Raw genomic sequence first — 21978 nt, 5'->3', positions numbered from 1 at the left:
AGGCCAGTAAAAGGTCCACCAGAGCCACTGCATTTGTGCCTGTTATTGTGGAGCAAAATGAGGAGGGAAGCAGGAGAAGGGATCCTGCAACTACTCAATGGGAAGTCCCTTGTGTTGAGGAGAGGACCTAGAACCAGGAGACAATTTCAGTTTTCTCTGCCCTGTTCAGTGCACACTGTGGTGCACTGGGCTTCCTGAATTCACTCCCTCAAAGGCCAGGACAAGGTGTACAGCAGGGGCAGTCTCAGCAGGTGTCCTTCTCCATTCATAGCCCATGACCTCCAGAGGGACAGGGCATGGCTTCCCACTGCTGCTTCTGGCTTTCCAGCACAATGGTCCTAAGACCTGCAAAGTTATCAGCTTCTGGAGACCTGCCACCAGCCCTTCACTTGCCCTTGTGCCTGAGCCTCTTGTCAACTCACTTGACAGTGCCGTACTCTATTTTCTCTCCTGCAGATGCACCTCATGCTCCAGGAATTCCCAATCTTGTTGGAGACTCCTGGCCTCCTGGTCACTCAGCCCTGACCCTAGAGTCGGTGTTCTCCAGGGAAACAGAACTGACAGGCTAGACAAGGTATGTACATGAATGTGTGTATATAGATGCATATATGTGTGTATATGCAGTGAGTATAAATAAATATTATGAGTTATGATAGGAATTGGCTCATGTGACCTTGGAGATTAGCAAGTCCAGACTTCTTAGGGAAGTCTCAAAGTTGGGAACTTTGGTGAAGGTGATGGTGAATTCTGTAGAAGAAAAGGCCTGGCTGAAGTAGAGATGTAATTCCACTTTCTGACTGCTTAAAACATTAGTTCTCCCTGCAAGACCTTCAACTCATTGCATGAATCTCCTCTCATTGCTGAAGCAATCTCCTTTGGTGACTGTGGGTCTAATAAGCACTTTTGTGATGAGCTGACTGAAGGTATAAATCTATGAAATGCCCTCAAGTCCCCAATCATTGCTTTCTTGAACAAAGAACTGGAAACTGTGACCTCAGCAAGTTGACACCTGAAATTTCCGCCATAGTCCATCCCTTTTCATTTTCACAAACATAACATCTCCATAAACCATACTTAATCTCAAATAGGAACAGTAACAGTCATAGTTTTCTTAACATAATTAAACTGTCCTTCATACAACCAGAAATGCAGGAAGACTTCCTCAGAAATGGGTGCAAATGTTTGGGTAATACTCGCTCTTAAACTTGGTATCCTGTAAATTACATAGTCCCATAAAGGAGGGGATTCCTCTGCATGGTGTCTTTAGTCAGCCAGAAAATTCTCATGTTTTAATCTACCCTGTGGTCCAACAGCAGGATATAATGATTCTAAAGCCTCACTGAGATCCCTGAGCCTCCCCAGGTATGACCTTCCCGGCCTCACGCCCACACCCTGTTTCCTTCCTACCAGGGAGCTCTGGAGGCTCAGCTCCCAGTTGGCCTGACCAAGGGACCCTTTCATGTCTGTGACCCTCTCCTACTAACTGGGCCCCTCCCTTGTTATTGGAGCTGAATGACAATTTGTCTCCTGAGTCTTCCATTCCCTATTGGGATCAGTCCCCACAGTATCCCAGGCCAAGGGCCTGATGCCCTCCCTGCTGGGCTCAGCTTCACTTACTCTGCACTGTTACCATGATATCTCCAGCCAATTGCTCCTGCCAATCAGGGCTGCACAGTGTCTGAGCACCACCCCTGCCCCATTTCTATGCCACTCTTTCCACTTGGAAACTCCCCAGTCAGCCGAGTCTCTCTGTCTTAGGACAGCACCCAAATTTGAACCTCCTTCAGCACTTTTCCCAAACACTGTTCATATCCTGCTCCTAGGGACACCCTCCTGTTCCTCCAGTCTGTTCTGTCTCCAGAATAACCATCTAATGTGTGAGCAGTGGAGGAATGGGATTTACCCCTTTTTCCTGAAACATGCAATGGCTTCTCTCACCCACAGTGGATGGCTTTGGGCATTCAGGGCTGGCCCTGTTGGTGGGATCTTTGCTTCCATGAAACATTCTAGCTACTTTTCTTTCCCTGCCCTTGGAAAGCACTTCTCCCAATTTACCAACCCCTTCTCTACCCTACCATCAAAAGCCAACACCAAGGAGTGCCTGGGTGCAGGGCTCATTCTCTTGGGAGACCAAACTGAGACACTTAACCTTGCTGTCATGGTGTCAATGGCAGGCAGCTCAAAGGCTCTGGGATGCCTGGGAGAGCCTAGCATGGGTTCCAACACATTTCCTTCTAATCCAATTAGCCTAGGCCTGATGAGACTCCCTGGTGCTTACAAAACCCTTCCATTACCACCTGTCCCATCCAACCCAGTGCTCACTCCAACATACTCCAGACCACCCATTGGAAAATTATTAAATCTGTCTTCCAGCCCTCATGCTGGGATGATTGAGAGAACATTGTTTGATGGTCTCTATATAATGAGACACCTAAGGTTTTCACCTTAAATTACTTGTAAAAGAACTTAAGACTATGATATCCTTAAAAGACTCCATATAATAATCAAATAAGCTTAACTAACTTGGGAACAGTTAAAACATGGTAAGTTTCAGATATACCTGGAAATCTAGGGTGATGTTTTGTAGCAAGAAAGGACAACATACAGTTCTGAGCTTCCTGTTATTCCTGGCCAATAGGGAAACAGCTCAGAGCACAATCCTTATCCAATTGAAAGAAGAATGCAAACTCCTTGGTGGGGAGAAATATCTTTCCTTCTATTGAATTAAAAGGCAGAAGATGTCTAAAACTGTGGATGAGAGGTATAAATACATCTAAACTTGTAGAACCCATAAATATGACCCACAGTTTACACTTCCCAAGGTATAAGAACCCCATATCTTTGTGAGCCTTATGCAGTTCTCCAGAGCCTTCCATATTCATCTCATGCCCCACCTTCCAAGTTCCTTTTCTAGGTTGGGTGCTTTCTGGCTAGGACCAGGTGAATGTGGGTGGTTGCCTGTCTCATCATCAGGAGTACTGAGACCTACAGCTAACCCTTGCCCCTGCCCCTACTGGGTGACTACCATCCCCAACTGGTGGGGGTGAGATCATGTGGACCACCTCTAGGATGCCATAGTGAAGTCCTTCACAATTTCCTCATAACTGTATATGTCTTGACTGTCCAGAAAGTGACAATAACCTTGAGCATCTTCTCCACCAAAATTGCATAAGGCACTGTTGGGTTGAGGGCTAGGCCTCGGGCAGTGGAGAGTAGGGTCGCAGCACATGTGAGTGGAACAGGCTACAGACCCTTAGCCCTGCCGTGCACCCTCATCCTGGGTTCCCATCCCTGATCCCTGACTTTCCAGCTGGGAGATTTCAGGCAGGTCATTTAACCAAATGAGCCAATATTTCCCCACCTGTGAAATGAGGATAAGGGCTTCCTCACTGTGCCCCACTCTGTGCCAGGAGCTAAGATCCTAGAGGTGCTCAGTCCAGAGCCTGGCCACAGTAAGAAAAGGACACAGAGCAGATTAGGGGTTCCCAGGTGTGAAAGATGGAACGCAGAGGGGCTGCAAGAGAGTGTAAGGGTCATGTTTGGGGTGAAGAAATGGTTTGCAACAAGAAAGACAGGACAATTGCACAGCATTGTAATGTGCATGAAGACACCAATATGCACCCTTCAGAAGGTAGTAACATACATTTAAGAGCAATTTAAAAGGAAAAATAAACCAGTTCATATAAAAAGTAAGATATGTTATAAAATGCAGTAGGTAGAAAAGGAGCTGCCCCCACAGGAGAGGGGAAGGAGGGCTCCGTTTCTTGGTAGGGTCTTGTCTGAACCTGAGAAGTAGGAGCAGCATCTAGTGTCTGGACTGCCTCTTCCTGGGCAGGTGATTCTAGAGCCTGGGCTGGCATTGCTCCCAGGTCTGTATCTTGCCCTGGTGCTGTCATGGCCTCCAGCTCTGGTCCAGGCTCCAACCCTTCAAATGGAGTTAGTGCTGGCACCATATCGGTTTGCTCTAGAACTGGTAATGCAGGTGGCTGCAGCTCCAGATTCTCCACAAGAGCCATAACTGCAAGGGACTCTAGACCTTCAAGTGTGTACACTCTGGCACAGGTGCTAGAGGTAGAGATGCAGTTGTCAATGTGGCTGGCACTGGAGCTGACCCTGGACTTGCAAGTCACTTGGTTCACAGGTGTCTTTCCAAAGTCAGAAAACATCCTACTGTCCTTGAGAAGAGCAAGCTCAAAAACACACCCCAGGAAGCATTTGCAGACAAAGGACCATGAATGAGAGGTCTGTGGCTCCTCTTTGCTCCTTGCATAACATGAGACTCCTCCCTGTCTGCTTCCCTGTACACTTCCTCATGGGCTCTCAAGCACCCACCCCCAGTGCTCCTCACCCTCTTGCTCTGCCTCAGTTGGCTCCAGATCATCATGCTGGTCCCAGGAGCTCTGATGCATTGAGGCTGACATTCTTGTGGTCGACAGTACCGGATATTGCTGCAAACATGGGACATGTAGCTTAGCAGGTGGCCACTTGGGGATTGGAGGCCAAAAGGGAGTGCAGTGGAATTCCAGATCTATAAGGGAGTGGAACTGTGGGCACTTCTGGAAAACTCCTGGGAAGGAGTCTGGGGAGCTCTCATGTATGGCCTGAGGCTTGGGTTTTTAGAAGGCTCTGCTCCCACTGTCACCTCCAGGCTGCTCTGGCCTTTATGGACAGCATGCTGCATGTGTTCCCTGATCAGGGAGGTATTGTCCATGACATGATTATGCAGCTCCACACTGGTCTCCTGGGTGAAGCTCTACAAAGACAGTGCCTGGCACCAGGCAGGTGTGCATCAGGATCCTTCCTGCCCATCACCAAAGTGGATGACACCACAAGAATGTCTGCTTCCAGATGAGGCACAGGAGTCCCTCTCACAGGAGGAGAGTTGATGACAGCTCCATGACTGTATCAACCTGTGGGCAAATGGGCCCCACCCCAGGTCTCCCCCTCCTGCCCTGCCAGCCATGTGCTGGGAGGGAAATGACCAGCCCACCAAGCTTCCATCCCCAGCCACCTGCTCCTGCTCATGGCCCTCCCCTCCACACACACTGTGGCAGTGGGAGGTACTGAGGCTGTCCAGGCAGGACCATAGTAGATGGCCTGGTCTGCAGTCCCTTGCCCTGTGCCCCCTAGGTTGCCTTTTGGTTCTTCCTGATAAATGGCCAGAGCTTCTGAGGGCAAGAACTGAGCCAACACTTGGATCACTGTAAAAGGCTCTTGTTCCAGTTTCCTGAGGCAAAGTCTCTTCAAATAGAGAGACAGAAAGAAAATATCTTGTTCTCTTGAATGTCTCTGACCATGTGAGCTGTTTGGAGGCTGTCTCTAGACTGAGTGTGCCTGGTTACAGGGGTTCCAAAATATGTTGGATAAAGGTCTCATTCCCATGTTTTTTGAGGCCAAGTTCTTGAGATCTATGAATGCAACAGGAGAATATGCTAACCTCTCAAGTGTCTCTGGCTAAATGAGCTGTGTTGGGGGCTGTCTGTGGAATGTCAATGCCTGGTTACCAGGGTTCTGAGTTCTCTTGGGCTCTGTGTTGAAAGAAGTGAGCTCACTTCCTGGGGTCACTTTCCCTGTGACCCTTCCCTGGATATGACTCCCAGTGACCCCCTGGGCTGTGGAATCCTCACCCTCCTAGTCCCAGTTCTGCCTAATTGTATGCAGTTTTGTGGAAAAAAAAAAAAAAAAAAAAAAAAAACCTCCTTGATTCCCTGCCGACACTGGGGACATCATGAAGTAATTTGAGGAGATGGAACTGAACCCACACCTGGCTATTTTTATCCCATCTGTCACCCTGGACAAGTAATTTGCTATCTTAGCATCCCCCAAATCCTTCTGAACAAGAGGCTTTTGTTGGTTTCAGGCTGTTATGTACCCAGAAAAGGCTGCGTTCCTTTAATACCCTCCTGTGGGTGCAGACACATTGTGTGGGTGGGACCTTTGGTTAGGTAATTTCAGTTGAGGAGTGGCCCACCCCATTCATGGTGGATCTTATTCCTTTTATTGGAGTCCTTTATGAGAGGGTGAAGGAGAGGAAAAGCCAAGAGAGCTTAGGGAAAAAAGGCCCCAGAGGAGCTGAGAGCTGCTAAAGCCAGAAATGGCAAGAAATGAAAGCCGAGGTAGAAAGACGTGCAGATGCCAGACATGTTTCCCATGTGACAGATGTGTCTGAGATGCTGGCAGCCTTTCTTCAGAGAAGGTATCATCCTGATGATGCCTTGTTTTGGATATTTTCACAGCCTTAGTATTGTAACTTGCAAGCTGATAAGATCCCACTGTTAAAAGACAATGTGTTTCTGGTATTCTGCATTTTGGTAGCTTCAGCAAAATGAAACAGGGCTCATACTAGCAAGTATTTCCTAGGGACGCCATCAGGTGAATGTGAGATAATACATATATAACTCTTGTGCTGGTGTCCTATGTAGCTATTGCTCAAACTTCAGGAAAGAAGAATTGCTAGACGGTGTGTGAAGCCACATGGAACAACTCAAAACAGGGATAAATTGTGGCAGTGTGATCTTGGGAAATTTGACTTTATTTCTCAGTCCACACATTGAGTGGATTGAAATTCAATGAAAATCAGATGTCTTCATCCTCTTGTGTAAATCCCTTCATTGTTTTCCCATTGTCTTTAGAATCAGTTCCAAGTGCCACCTCTTAACCCACGTGGTGGGCAACCTCCAAATGCCTTGCAAGGATCCCTGCCTTCTGAGAACACATCCTGGTGTATCACCCCCTCTTAGGTTGGTCTGACTGTTTGATTTCTAAATAATAGAATGTGGGAAAACTGATGTACATCCCAGCCAAGATTTTGATAGAGAAATTCTGAGACTTCTGTCTTGTTCTTTTCTTCTTGTATTCTCTCTCTCTCTCTCCCTCTCTCTCCCTCTCTCTCCCTCTCTCTTTCTCATCTCTGACTAGGTAGCTGCTGTGATATTCTGAGTTGTCCTACAGAGGCCCACATGTTAGAGGCCAAGGGAGGCTCAGTCAGCAGACAAGAGGGACCTCCCTGAATCCTGGCAGGATCCTCCCAGTGCAGCCTCATTGGGAGCAAAGTTCCAGGCTGTGCCTCTCACCTCTGGTTCTGCCCCAATATGGTCCATAACCTAATGCTGCCCAAGTAGAATGTTGTCATGGGGCTCCAGCTATGACCAGGCAGTTTGAGCTGTAACTCACAAACACTTTGAGGCAGGGTTAATATAGGGACATAAAGAAATCCTCCGAGTAGCATTTCTGCCAGATACCCAGGATGGAGGAGATGGCATTGAGGGTGGGTAAGTAGGAAGCTGAGTCATAGGCCTGGCCTTTCCTCCCGTTCTGCCCACTGATGGTATTCTGCAAGAGCTGAGCTCCTGTGGTTGTCCCTGCCCATCCAGACACTGTCACACCTAATGTGTTCTGGACAAAGAGAAGGTAGTCACAACTCTCCATTTCAGAGCGGGGCATTGTGAGCTTTATGTAGGACAGATTCTCTCAGGGGCTCTCCATAGGTTCCCTGCCTCACCTCTGCATCCTTGGAGCACAAACCCCATCAAGTTTCCATGTGATTACATTTTTTCCTGAGAGGAAAGCTCCTTGACAGGGTTCTGCCCATTCCTTCCCTGCCACAGACCAACAGATATGTGGAGACAGGGACCCTCTTTTTTTTTTTTTTTTTTTTTTTTCTTTTTTCCTTAGTGTCTGGAAGTATAATTGTTCTTCCTAACGTTCTCTTTTTTTTTTTTTTTAATCATCATTTTATTGAGATATATTCACATACCACGCAGTCATACAAAACAAATTGTACTTTCGATTGTTTACAATACCATTACATAGTTGTACATTCATCACCTAAATCAATCCCTGACACCTTCATTAGCACACACACAAAAATAACAAGAATAATAATTAGAGTGAAAAAGAGCAATTGAAGTAAAAAAGAACACTGGGTACCTTTGTCTGTTTGTTTCCTTCCCCTACTTTTCTACACATCCATCCATAAACTAGACAAAGTGGAGTTTCGTCCTTATGGCATTCCCAATCCCATTGTCACCCCTCATAAGCTACATTTTTATACAACTGTCTTCGAGATTCATGGGTTCTGGGTTGTAGTTTAATAGTTTCAGGTATCCACCACCAGCTACCCCAATTCTTTAGAACCTAAAAAAGGTTGTCTAAAGTGTGCGTAAGAGTGCCCACCAGAGTGATCTCTCGGCTCGTTTTGGAATCTCTCTGCCACTGAAGCTTATTTCATTTCCTTTCACATCCCCCTTTTGGTCAAGAAGATGTTCTCCGTCCCACGATGCCGGGTCTACATTCCTCCCCGGGAGTCATATTCCACGTTGCCAGGGAGATTCACTTCCCTGGGTGTCTGATCCCACGTAGGGGGGAGGGCAGTGATTTCACCTTTCAAGTTGGCTTAGCCAGAGAGAGAGGGCCACATCTGAGCAACAAAGAGGCATTCAGGAGGAGACTCTTAGGCACAAATACAGGGAGGCCTAGCCTCTCCTTTGCAGCAACCATCTTCCCAAGGGTAAAACTTATGGTAGAGGGCTCAACCCATCAAACCACCAGTCCCCTATGTCTGTGGTCATGTTAGCAACCATGGAGGTGGGGTAGGCGAATACCCCTGCATTCTCCACAGGCTCCTCAAGGGGGCACTACATCTTTTTTTTTTTTCCCTTGTTTGTCTTTTTTCTTTCTTTTTTTTTTTAACTTTCCCTTCTTTTTTAAATCAACTGTATGAAGAAAAAAGTTAAAAAGAAAACAAACATACAATAAAAGAACATTTCAAAGAGACAATAACAAGGGAGTAAGAAAAAGACAACTAACCTAAGATAACTGCTTAACTTCCAACATGTTCCTACTTTACCCCAAGAAAGTTACATAATATAGCAACATTTCAGTGAACTTGTTCCTACTACGTCCATCAGAAATTAACAGACCATAGTCATTTCTGGGCATCCCCAGAACATTAAATAGCTTATCTGTTCTTCTTGGATTATTGTTCCCCCTTCCTTAATTGCTCTCTACTGCTAGTTCCCCTACATTCTACATTATAAACCATTTGTTTTACATTTTTCAAAGTTCACATTAGTGGTAGCATATAATATTTCTCTTTTTGTGCCTGGCTTATTTCGCTCAGCATTATGTCTTCAAGGTTCATCCATGTTGTCATATGTTTCACGAGATCGTTCCTTCTTACTGCCACGTAGTATTCCATCGTGTGTATATACCACATTTTATTTATCTGCTCATCTGTTGAAGGACATTTGGGTTGTTTCCATCTCTTGGCAATTGTGAATAATGCTGCTATGAACATTGGCGTGCAGAGATCTGTTCGTGTCACTGCTTTCCGATCTTCCGGGTATATACCGAGAAGTGCAATCGTTGGATCGAATGGTAGCTCTATATCTAGTTTTCTAAGGAACCGCCAGACTGACTTCCAGAGTGGCTGAACCATTTTACAGTCCCACCAACAATGAATAAGAGTTCCAATTTCTCCACATCCCCTCCAGCATTTGTAGTTTCCTGTTTGTTTAATGGCAGCCATTCTAACCGGTGTTAGATGGTATCTCATTGTGGTCTTAATTTGCATCTCTCTAATAGCTAGTGAAGCTGAACATTTTTTCATGTGTTTCTTGGCCATTTGTATTTCCTCTTCAGAGAACTCTCTTTTCATATCTTTTGCCCATTTCATAATTGGGCTGTCTGTACTATTGTCATTGAGTTGTAGGATTTCTTTGTATATGCAAGATATCAGTCTTTTGTCAGATACATGGTTTCCAAAAATTTTTTCCCATTGAGTTGGCTGCCTCTTTACCTTTTTGAGAAATTCCTTTGAGGTGCAGAAACTTCTAAGCTTGAGGAGTTCCCATTTATCTATTTTCTCTTTTGTTGCTTGTGCTTTGGGTGTAAAGTCTAGGAAGTGGCCTCCTAATACAAGGTCTTGAAGATGTTTTCCTACATTATCTTCTAGGAGTTTTATGGTACTTTCTTTTATATTGAGATCTTTGGTCCATTTTGAGTTAATTTTTGTGTAGGGGGTGAGGTAGGGGTCCTCTTTCATTCTTTTGGATATGGATATCCAACTCTCCCAGCCCCATTTGTTGAAAAGACCATTATGACTCAGTTCAGTGACTTTGGGGGCCTTATCAAAGATCAGTCGGCCATAGATCTGAGGGTCTATCTCCGAATTCTCAATTCGATTCCATTGATCTATATGCCTATCTTTGTGCCAGTACCATGCTGTTTTGGCAACTGTGGCTTTATAATAAGCTTCAAAGTCAGGGAGTGTAAGTCCTCCCACTTCGTTTTTCTTTTTTAGAGTGTCTTTAGCAATTCGAGGCATCTTCCCTTTCCAAATAAATTTGATAACTAGCTTTTCCAAGTCTGCAAAGTAGGTTGTTGGAATTTTGATTGGGATTGCATTGAATCTGTAGATGAGTTTGAGTAGAATTGACATCTTAATGACATTTAGCCTTCCTATCCATGAACATGGAATATTTTTCCATCTTTTAAGGTCCCCTTCTATTTCTTTTAGTAGAGTTATGTAGTTTTCTTTGTATAGGTCTTTTACATCTTTGGTTAAGTTTATTCCTAGGTACTTGATTTTTTTAGTTGCTATTGAAAATGGTATCTTTTTCTTGAGTGTCTCTTCAGTTTGTTCATTTCTAGCATATAGAAACATTACTGACTTGTGTGCATTAATCTTGTATCCCGCTACTTTGCTAAATTTGTTTATTAGCTCTAGTAGGTGTATCGTTGATTTCTCAGGGTTTTCTAGATATAAGATCATATCATCTGCAAACAATGACAGTTTTACTTCTTCTTTTCCAATTTGGATGCCTTTTATTTCTTTGTCTTGCCGGATTGCCCTGGCTAGCACTTCCAGCACAATGTTGAATAACAGTGGTGACAGCGGGCATCCTTGTCTTGTTCCTGATCTTAGAGGGAAGGCTTTCAGTCTCTCACCATTGAGTACTATGCTGGCTGTGGGTTTTTCATATATGCTCTTTATCATGTTGAGGAAGTTTCCTTCAATTCCTACCTTTTGAAGTGTTTTTATCAAAAAGGGATGTTGGATTTTGTCAAATGCTTTTTCAGCATCTATTGAGATGATCAATTGATTTTTCCCTTTCGAGTTTTTAATGTGTTGTAATACATTGATTGTTTTTCTTATGTTGAACCATCCTTGCATGCCTGGAATGAACCCCACTTGGTCATGGTGTATGATTTTTTTAATATGTCTTTGGATTCGATTTGCAAGTATTTTGTTGAGGATTTTTGCATCTATATTCATTAGGGAGATTGGCCGGTAGTTTTCCTTTTTTGTAGCATCTTTGCCTGGTTTTGGTATTAGATTGATGTTAGCTTCATAAAATGAGTTAGGTAGTGTTCCATTTTCTTCAATGTTTTGAAAGAGTTTGAGGAAGATTGGTGTCAGTTCTTTCTGGAAAGTTTTGTAGAATTCCCCTGTGAAGCCATCTGGCCCTGGGCATTTATTTGTGGGAAGATTTTTGATGACTGATTGGATCTCTTTGCTTGTGATGGGTTGGTTGAGGTCTTCTATTTCTGCTCTGGTCAGTCTAGGTTGTTCATATGTTTCCAGGAAATTGTCCATTTCTTCTACATTATCCAGTTTGTTGCCATACAGTTGTTCATAATATCCTCTTATAATTTTTTTAATTTCTTCAGGATCTGCAGTTATGTCACCTTTTTCATTCATTATTTTGTTTATATGGGTCTTCTCTCTTTTTGATTTTGTCAGTCTAGCTAGGGGCTTGTCAATCTTGTTGATCTTCTCAAAGAACCAACTTTTGGTGATATTTATCCTCTCTATTGTTTTTTTGTTCTCTATGTCATTTATTTCTGCTTTAATCCTTCTTATTTCTTTTCTTCTACTTGGTTTAGGATTGGTTTGCTGTTCATTTTCTAGCTTCTTCAGTTGATCCATTAGTTCTTTGATTTTGGCTCTTTCTTCCTTTTTAATATATGCGTTTAGTGCTATAAATTTCCCCCTTAGCACTGCTTTTGCTGCATCCCATAGGTTTTGGTATGTTGTGTTCTCATTTTCATTCGTCTCTATATATTTAGCAATTTCTCTTGCTATTTCTTCTTTAACCCACTGATTGTTTAGGAGTGTGTTGTTTAACCTCCAGGTATTTGTGAATTTTCTAAGTCTCTGATGGTTATTGACTTCTAATTGTATTCCATTGTGGTCAGAGAATGTGCTTTGAATAATTTCAATCTTTTTAAATTTATTGAGGCTTGTTTTATGTCCCAGCATATGATCTATTCTGGAGAAAGTTCCATAAGCACTAGAAAAGTATGTGTATCCTGGTGATTTGGGATGTAATGTCCTGTATATGTCTGTTAAATCTAATTCATTTATCAGATTGTTTAGGTTTTCAATTTCCTTATTGGTCTTCTGTCTGGTTGATCTATCTATAGGAGAGAGTGATGTGTTGAAGTCTCCCACAATTATTGTGGAAACATCAATTGCTTCCTTTAGTTTTGCCAGTGTTTCTCTCATGTATTTTGTGGCACCTTGATTGGGTGCATAGACATTTACGATTGTTATTTCTTCTTGCTGAATTGCCCCTTTTATTAGTATGTAGTGGCCTTCTTTGTCTCTCAAAACATCCCTGCATTTGAAGTCTATTTCATCTGAGATTAATATTGCTACACCTGCTTTCTTTTGGCTGTAGCTTGCATGAAATATTTTTTTCCATCCTTTCACTTTCAGTTTCTTTGTGTCCCTGTGTCTAAGATGAGTCTCTTGTATGCAACATATTGATGGTTCATTTTTTTTGATCCATTCTGCGAATCTATATCTTTTAATTGGGGAGTTTAATCCATTTACATTCAACGTTAAAACCGTGAAGGCATTTCTTGAATCGGCCATCTTATCCTTTGGTTTATGTTTGCCATATTTTTCCCTCTCTCTATTAATATCCTTTATTGTACCCATACCGAATCTCTTTAGTACTGAACCTTTCTCCAAGTCTCTCTGTCCTGTCTTTGTTTCTCTGTCTGTAGGGCTCTCTTTAGTATCTCCAGTAGGGCAGGTCTCTTGTTAGCAAATTCTCTCAGCATTTGTTTGTCTGTGAAAAATTTAAGCTCTCCCTCAAATTTGAAGGAGAGCTTTGCTGGATAAAGTATTCTTGGCTGGAAATTCCTCTCACTCAGAATTTTAAATATATCGTGCCACTGCCTTCTTGCCTCCATGGTGGCTGCTGAGTAGTCACTACTTAGTCTTATGCTGTTTCCTTTGTATGTGGTGAATTGCTTTTCTCTTGCTGCTTTCAGAACTTGCTCCTTCTCTTCTATGTTTGACAGTGTGATCAGTATATGTCTCGGAGTGGGTTTATTTGGATTTATTCTATTTGGGGTTCGCTGAGCATTTATGATTTGTGTATTTATGTTGTTTAGAAGATTTGGGAAGTTTTCCCCAACAATTTCTTTGAATACTCTTCCTAGACCTTTACCCTTTTCTTCCCCTTCTGGGACACCAATGAGTCTTATATTCGGACGTTTCATATCATCTATCATATCCCTGAGGTCCATTTCGAGTTTTTCAATTTTTTTCCCCATTCTTTCTTTTATGCTTTCATTTTCCATTCTGTCATCTTCCAGGTCACTGATTCATTGTTCAACTTCCTCTAGTCTTGTACTATGAGTGTCCAGAATCTTTTTAATTTGGTCAACAGTTTCTTTAATTTCCATAAGATCATCCATTTTTTTATTTAGTCTTGCAATGTCTTCTTTATGCTCTTCTAGGGTCTTCTTGATTTCCTTCATATCCCATACTATGGTCTCATTGTTCATCTTTAGTTCTTTGAGTAGCTGCTCTAGGTGCTGTGTCTCTTCTGGTCTTTTGATTTGGGTGCTTGGGCTTGGGTTATCCATATCGTCTGGTTTTTTCATATGCTTTATAATTTTCTGTTGTTTTTGGCCTCGTGGCATTTGCTGAGCTTGATAGGGTTCTTTTAGGGTTTGTAGACCTATTGAAGTCCTTATCTCTAATTTATCAGATCTTCAGCTTCGTGGAGTACACTTTCTCTAACTAACCAGCAGGTGGCGTCCACGAGCCACCTGTTCTCCACAAGCCAGTTCTCCCCTGCTTAGCCTTTTTGGTGAGTGGGGGAGTGAGTCTTGTGGGGCCCAATTGGTGTACCAAGCTTGCGTGTGTAGTTGGTGTTGCCTGCCCTGTATGTGGGGCGTGTTTCTGGGCAGTCGGGGAGGGGGGGTGGCCCTAACAATCAAATCTCCCTGATGATCCTAAAGTTTTAGCGCTGCTGCAATAGTCTAATCCTTCAGTTCAGTCCTGCCATAGTTTGTCTCTGCCACTGACCCACAAGTCTTTGGTATTGGCGTATGGCTCCTGAGACTTGCAAGTGGGCCCCTCTTCCAGGCTGTGCACCCCGGGTCCTCTGTTGAGGGATGACTGTGCTATGTCACAGGTGAGTGCCGTCCCCCCAGGGCAGTTCTGGGCTGCTGGGCTGTGTAGGGAGACTCCCAGTCTGCTCAAATGATGGCTGAATGGGGCTTTGTTAATTCACACTGCTCCACCTTCCCAGCTCTGGGAGATTCAGCTGAGGTTGCAGGGAAGGCTAATGTCCACGCCCAGTTTTGTGGTGTGTGCCTGTTATTTGAAGCACTTCCGTCACACTGGGTTGTCTGGAGCAGCTCTGGGCTATGGGGCTGGCGATGGGCAGAAGTGTTTCCTGTCCACCAGGATGGTGGCTGTGAGCGGACACCCCCCTTTTCTTGGGAAGTTGTGTTGTTTAGTGAATTTTCTCAGCCACTGGATTATTGCCTTTTGTCTCAGAGCTCTCTTAGTTCTGCTCTTGACTTGACGTGCCCAAATTGCAATTCTTTGAAGCTTTCTGTATTGGGCTTCTTAGAGTAATTGTTTTAGAAAAAGAAAAAAGGATTAAAAAAAAAAAAAAAAAAAACAAAAAAAACAATAAGAAAAACAAAAAAAAACGGCCCTTCTCAGAGATCTAATGGGTTATTGAAATGCTAATAGACAAAGCAACCAGGGCCATTAAGGAAAGGTCCACAGGGCAGAGAGATCAGCTTTGCTTCAGGATTTGCATATGCGCCTCAAGGCCTGAGCTCCGCCCTTCCCCTTTCTGTGTTCACCAGAACTCCAAAAATCCTCTGCTTTTATTTTGGAGTTTTTCATGTTGTTTTTTTTCTATGCCTGTCTCCTCTCTGCTGGGCTGGCTGCTCTCAGAGTCTCTGGTGTCTGGTCTCAGTCTATCTATGGTTGGAGTTTGAATCAGTAGAATGAGTTTCCGATAAGAGCAGCCACTGCAGTTCTCCCTTCTCCTTCCCGGAGCTGACAGCCCCTCCTCCCCCGGGACTGAGCCTGGCAGGGAGGGGCGCGGGTCCCCTGGCCGCAAAAACTTACAGATTTCGCTGATCTCAGCAGTTCCACGTTTTCATGAGTGTTGTATGAAGTATGCCCAAAGTCAGATTGCTCTGTGGTATCCAGTCCACGCAGTTCCTGGCTTTTTACCTACTTTCCTGGAGGAGTAACTAAAACTTACAGCTCACCAGTCTGCCATCTTGTCCCGCCTCAGGGACCCTCTTTTGATCCAAAGCCCACTTATTTTTTAAAGTTGATACTGGAGGTTCCCTATTCTGTCACAATATGGGAGGACACATCCATATCTACAGGGGGCTGTGAGAGGGTCATACTGTATGTACTGTGAGCCCTCCCTGCTTATGATGTCTAGTGTCAATCTCTGACTCCTCAACTAGAATGGAGACCCACAAGTCAGGGATTTTTGTCTGATGTGTTCATAATTTTAAGTTCAGTACCTGAATATATAGTAGATGGTCAATATATATTTATAGATTGAATGAACTCCAATAGAACATGCCCCACTATCTGAGTGTGCCTGGGCCCTTTGCCAGCCTGCTCCCTTGTGGTTCTTTCCCTGGCCCTGGTAGTTTAGTTACACACATGGACTGGTCACTACTCAGCCAAAGATGCATGGAGTCTCAGTTAAATTCTCCCTTCCTGTAGGATGCCTTCATGACCCTGAGACTCCTTACAGTTGTTTCCAGGGTGTTCTGTCCTAGACCCAAAAAAAGATTAGGCACAGTTTATTTTTACCTCCTTCCCTTTCCTCCATAAACTGATTGAGAGCAAGGATGTTGTCTGCTCAGTGAAAGCAGCTGCACGACAGAGACTCTTCCACATTGGCATCACCTGTAAGGGTTTGTAAACTGCCCATGCTGGAACCCACCCTTTAGTGACTCTGAGATCACTGGTCTGAGGGAGATCCAGGCATTTGTCTATGAAGCAGCTCCCAGGTCATTCTACCAGACAGGATGTGTGGGGACCACGGCCTCAGGGTTATGATGATGGGCTTTTTGATGAGCCCACCTTAGCTGAGGTTCCTCCTTGGTCCCTTCCTGTCTCACAGCACTCAGGGAAGCAGGGGCTTTATTAACTGTACCCCACAGTCTGGTTACACAGGAGAATCTCCAGCAGACTTTTCTCTTTTTTTCAACATTTATTCCAGTTTATTTTATGGAATTACTATTACTTAGACACCAAAACCAGAAAAAGAAAAACGCAAACAAAAAGAAAACTAGAACCAGTCCTAAATGAAATACAACACATAGAGCTCAAGAATACATGAAAAGAGTTTTTTAATTTATATATTTTTAAAATTTTTTGTTGTTTTTAATTTTTTAAATGCAGTTTTATTGTGATGTATTCACATACCATACAATCCTTCTGATGTATACAATCATTGGCTCACAGTATCAACACATGGTTGTGCAAACATCCACATGATCAATTTTAAAACATTTTAATTACTCCAGAAAAGAAATGAAATTAAAAAAGAAATCCAAAATCCTCCTATAGCCTTAATCCCACCCTATCCCACCTATTATTTACCCATAGTATTGGTATGGTACATTTATTACTCTTGATGAAAGAATATTAAATATTGATTGCTATTATCTATTGCCAATAATTTGTAATAGGTACTGTTTTCCCCCTATTCCCCTCTATTATTAACTCCACGTAATAGGTCACACATTTGTTCTACATCATGAAAGAACTTGTTTGCATTTGTATAGTTAGTCAGAGACATTGTCCACCACAAGATTCACTGTGTTATACATTCCCACGTTTTAACCTCCAACTTTGCTTTTGGTGACATATGTGACTCTAAACTTCCCCCTTCTACCACTTTCCCACAGCATTCAGTACGTTAGTCCTTCTCCAGGAGACACTGTAATAACACACAACCATCAGCACTCTGATGGAGTAGTTTGGAGAGGTCCCTAGCACTCTGCTTTCAGTGGCCCAGGGGCTCTGGGTGGGCACTGAGGGCTGAGGAGCTCTGCTTTAAGGGGAGACAGATCCCCATCTGTCCTCTGAGTTCTGAGAAGCTGATGGAATCACCTGGGTCCTCTGTGGTCTGGGAAGCTGCTCACTCACGTGGAGGACTTGGGCTCCTTCTTATAGAATGTAAGAGGGTAACCTGGTTTAAGTGGAATGTGGGACTAAAGAGTAGTGGATTTCACCAAGGATGGAGCTGCCTGCCTTATCACAGACATGAGAGGAACCTTGTGAGCTGAGAGAAATGCACCGATTTTAAAGGAAAGCTTTGAATTCAACTTGAAATATAATTTATGAAAATTTACACAGCCAAACTTTTTGAATTCAAGGCAGTCTGAAAGGAGTAGGAGAGAGAATTGGGGAAACATTTGAGGATATGTTGATACTAGTTTAACAGAAAAGAAGTCAGAGATATTAGAAATCCTGGGTGTCCGTGATGCGAAGTAGTTTCTGCTGTGCCATAGATGAGAGTTAGAAGAATATTTATTTTGGGGGAAAGGGGAAGAATAAATGGAATACTTTATTGTTGCATTGTTAGTTTTTTAAATCATATTTTTTATTGTAGAATATAACATGTATACATAGAAGTGATAAGTTTCCAATTGCAATTTAACAAGTGATTAGAGAGCAAATATCAAAGACTATTACAGGAGGAAAAGGAACATCACTTCAGGATCTTTAGTGTCAAAGAAATGTAATATTTTGGAAAGAACATAAAGGTGTCATGACATTTTAGCAGAAAGAGATGATGTATGTGGGAGAACTTATGGCACACTTAATGAATCTAAGTGTGTGATGGTGGGAAGATGGGGAATTGAAGACCAAGGGTCTTTAACAGTTTTAGGCAGTGACTGTTTCTGTGCTGTAGGGGAGACCAAGGCCCAGGCGGTAGAAGGTGGCCCAGATCTCAGGAAAAGGCTCCCTCCCACAGTGCGGTCTCAGCTAGAGCAGGGTTGCAATAAGGGGGCCTCTCCCAAGGCAGACAGTGAACCCCTCTGTTCTGGAGCCCGGAGTAGTCAAGTTCTCCCTTCTTATTTCTTCATTGTTGTCTCTTCCTTCCATTCTGTAGCAGGACTCTTGGGTCCATCAATGTGGATTACCTGGGAGGGAGGGGATTTTTTATTTATGTTACTAATTTTGAAATAATTTTAAAATTAATAACTGTTGCAAAAATAATAGAAAAGCAATTCAAAGAACCCCGATATATCCCATACTCACATATCCCAATTTACCAACTTTTAATATTTAGACACATTTGTAATATAATTCTATCCATCATGTATCTATATATCTAATTACCTACCTATTTTCTAAAATTTGATAGTAAGTTGCATACATCATGATCCTTGAACAGTAATACCTTCATGTATATTTCTTACAAAAAAGGATATTCACTTTTGTTACCACATTAAATAGAGTTATTCAGTTCAAGAAATTTAACTTTCGTATAAAGCATACATTCTATATTCCAATTTTTCTCTTGCCCCAATAATGCCCTTCTGGGACTTAGGATCTAGCCCAGGGATGTTGTATTGCAGTTAATTGCCATTGTCTCTTTTCTTTTACTTTTAAAGAATGTGGGAACATAAATACAACTTAAAATTTCCAAAGTCAATCTCACCCAAGCAAAAAACTCAGTGGGATTAATCACATTCACAGTGTTGTGCTATGCTCACCACCATCCATTACCAAAATGTTTCCATCTCACCAAAGAGAAACCCTGCAGGCATTGTACATTAAGTCCCCATCCCCCACCACCTATGCCCATGGCAACCAGTACTGTATGTCTCTAGGAATTTGCATATTCCAATTATTTCATTTAAGTGAAATCAGACCATATTTTTCTGTTTGTGTCTGGTTTATTTAATTCAACATGATTTTTGTAAGCTTAACCCATGTAGTGGCATGTGTCAGAACTTTATTCCTTTTTACACCTAAATTATATAGCATGGGATACACACACCCACACCACTTTGTTTTTCCAGTTATCTATTGATGGAAACTGGGGTTGCTTCCACCACTAGCATATTGTGAATATGCTGATATGAACAGTTATATATACATACCTGTTTGAGACTTTGCCTTCAATTATTTTTTATACCGTCCTAGAGTGGGATTGCTGTGTCAAAGGGTAGTTATATGTTTAACTTTTGAGGAATTGTGAAACTTTTTCCACAGCATTTGCACCATTTTACAGTCCCACCAACAATGTACCAAGATTCCCATTGCCTAAAGTCCTCACCAACCCATATTAATTCCCATTTTTAAAATAACCATTCTGGTGGGTGGGAATTGGTAACTCACTGTAGATTTCATGTGCATTTCCCTAATGCCTAATGATCTTGAGCATCTCTGCATGTACTTATTGCCCATTTATGTATCCCCTTTTGAGAAATATCTGTTCAAGCCCTTTGCACATATTTTAACTGGTTTATTTGACTTTTCATTGATGAGTTGCAGGAGTTCTTTTAGTTTTTTGGATATTGAAACCATGTAAGTTACAAGCCGCTCCGGGGGCCTGTGAGCTGCATCTGCAGAGGCTTCCTCCCCCTCCCCCTCCCCCTCCTCCTTGGCCAAGGCCCAGGTCAGGCCAGCTCAGGCCCTGCGGGCGCGGGTGCCAGAGACTGCGGCCTCAGGCGGCTGCGGACGTGCCACTGATGGGTGAAGGGGGTGGGGCGGTGGTGGTGAAGAGGTCCCTACCTTTGCAGGCGGCAGGGTCGCCCGCGCCGCTGCAGGGGGCTCCCTGCATCTGGAGCCCGCCCCGCCCCAGCAGCTTCCGCTCAGCGGCTGCAGCACCTTCAGCTGCAGCCGCAGGAGCCGCCTCCGCAGCGTGTACCCGCTCTCCCCACTCGCCCTCCCCCCGGCCACCCCCCGGAGGTTCCCGCAGCCTCCGCCAGCCTTCACCTACCCTGACTGGATCGACCAGAGTTACTCCGGGGTGATGAGCCTCAAGGAGCACCGGATGCAGGCGCTGTCCTGGCGCAAGCTCTGCTTGAGCCGCACCAAGCTCCAAGCCTCCAGCCGGACCCCGGCTCTGCTCTCGGGCTTCGCCATGGCGGCGATGGTGGAGGTGCAGCTGGATGCTGACCACGACTACCCGCTGGGGCTGCTCATGGCCTTCAGCGCCTGCACCACGGTGTTGGGGGCCAAGCACCTGTTTTCCCTCAGGATCAGCACCTGCATCCTGAACAACATGGAGGCCATGAGCAACGTGCAGAACCTCAACTCTCTCAAGGAGTCGCCCCACTAGCGCATACATTGCCATATCGAGCTGGCCTGGGCGTTCCCCACCGTCATCAGCATGATGCTCTTCCTGGCCGAGGTCGTGCTACTCTGTTGGGTCAAGTTCCTGCCTCTCAAGAAGCAGCTGGGCCAGCCGCGGCCCGCCAGCAAGGCCCCACTGGTGCTCAACCCCAAACGCAGCAGTGGCATCACCCCAGGCCAGGTCCCCGCCATCGCCTCCAACACCGTCATGGTCCCCTTCGGCCTGGTCTTCATCGCCTTCGCCGTTCAGTTCTGCTCTCTAGTCAGCCACAAGAGGGACCGACAGTTCCAGCAGCTCAATGAGCTGGCTGTGTTTCCCGCTTGCGGGACCAGCTGGACCACAGAGGGGACAACCCTGACGCCTGGCAGCCACGATGCCTAAGCGTCCTTTGGCCTCAAGGCTCTTCCCCATGACCTTGTCCTGCCCCGGCCTCAAGAACAGCCTGTGCAAGGGGGTGGGCTCTCCTCAGGGGGCAGAGGGGAGAGGGAATTACACTGTAGAGCAATTACATTGCTGATGGCAATGCAAAATGGTGCAGTCACTGTGGAAGACAGTTTGGCAGTTCTGCAGAAAGATAGCCTGTTATTACCATATGACCTGGCAATCCCACTCCGAGATATACAACCAAAAGAATTGAAAGCAGATGCTCAATAGCTGTTTGCACACCTATGTTCATTGCAGCATTATTCAGATTGCCAAAAGATGGAAGAAACCCAAATGTCCATCAACTGATAAATGAAGACATAAAATGTGGTATACGCATACCATGGAATATTATTCTCTGGTAAAAAGGAATATACACCTCATAGAACTGAAAACATGGAAGAAGCTTGATGACATGTTCAGTGAAATAAACCTGATGCAAAAGGACAAATATTATATGATCTCTACGACTTGAAACTATTACAGTAAGCAAACTCATGGGGCCAACATCTACAACAAAGGTTACCAGGGGATAGGGTGGGGATAGGAAATGGGAATTTAAGGCTTATAATGTACCAGGTTCCTATTTGGAGTGATGGAAATTATTTGGTAATGGATAGTGGTGATGATCACACAGTATAGAGAATGTATTAACAGCTGTGTAACATATATATCTCCTTATGAATAAAAAGAGAAATCATTGAGTTATATATGGTAACAGAATAAAACATTTTAAAAATCCATGGTACTAAACAGCTAAAAGTGAAACCTATTTTAAACCAAGGGCTTTAATTAATTATAACAATTATAAAAATGTGCTATCATCAGTTGTTACACATGTTCTACACCAACGCCAGGTGTTGGTGGTGCAGTGGTGTATGGTAATCCAGTGTTTTGTGCATGATTGCTCTGTCAAACCAAACTTCAATAATAAACA

The 21978-nt window shown here is 43.8% G+C and overlaps 1 protein-coding gene and 1 pseudogene across 6 annotated transcripts in view; one reads left to right on the top strand and one right to left on the bottom strand.

Annotated features, from left to right (window-relative positions):
• Positions 1-21978, bottom strand: part of LOC119507842 (solute carrier family 22 member 4-like) — an 846933-nt gene that overhangs the window by 160906 nt on the left and 664049 nt on the right. The gene's annotated exons all lie outside the window — the stretch shown is intronic.
• Positions 20130-20999, top strand: LOC119507847 (annotated as a pseudogene).

The sequence above is a fragment of the Choloepus didactylus genome, chromosome 13 (assembly GCF_015220235.1).
Source record: "Choloepus didactylus isolate mChoDid1 chromosome 13, mChoDid1.pri, whole genome shotgun sequence".
Classification (NCBI taxonomy): Eukaryota; Metazoa; Chordata; class Mammalia; order Pilosa; family Megalonychidae; genus Choloepus; species Choloepus didactylus.
This window is presented reverse-complemented; position numbering and strand designations above follow the sequence as displayed.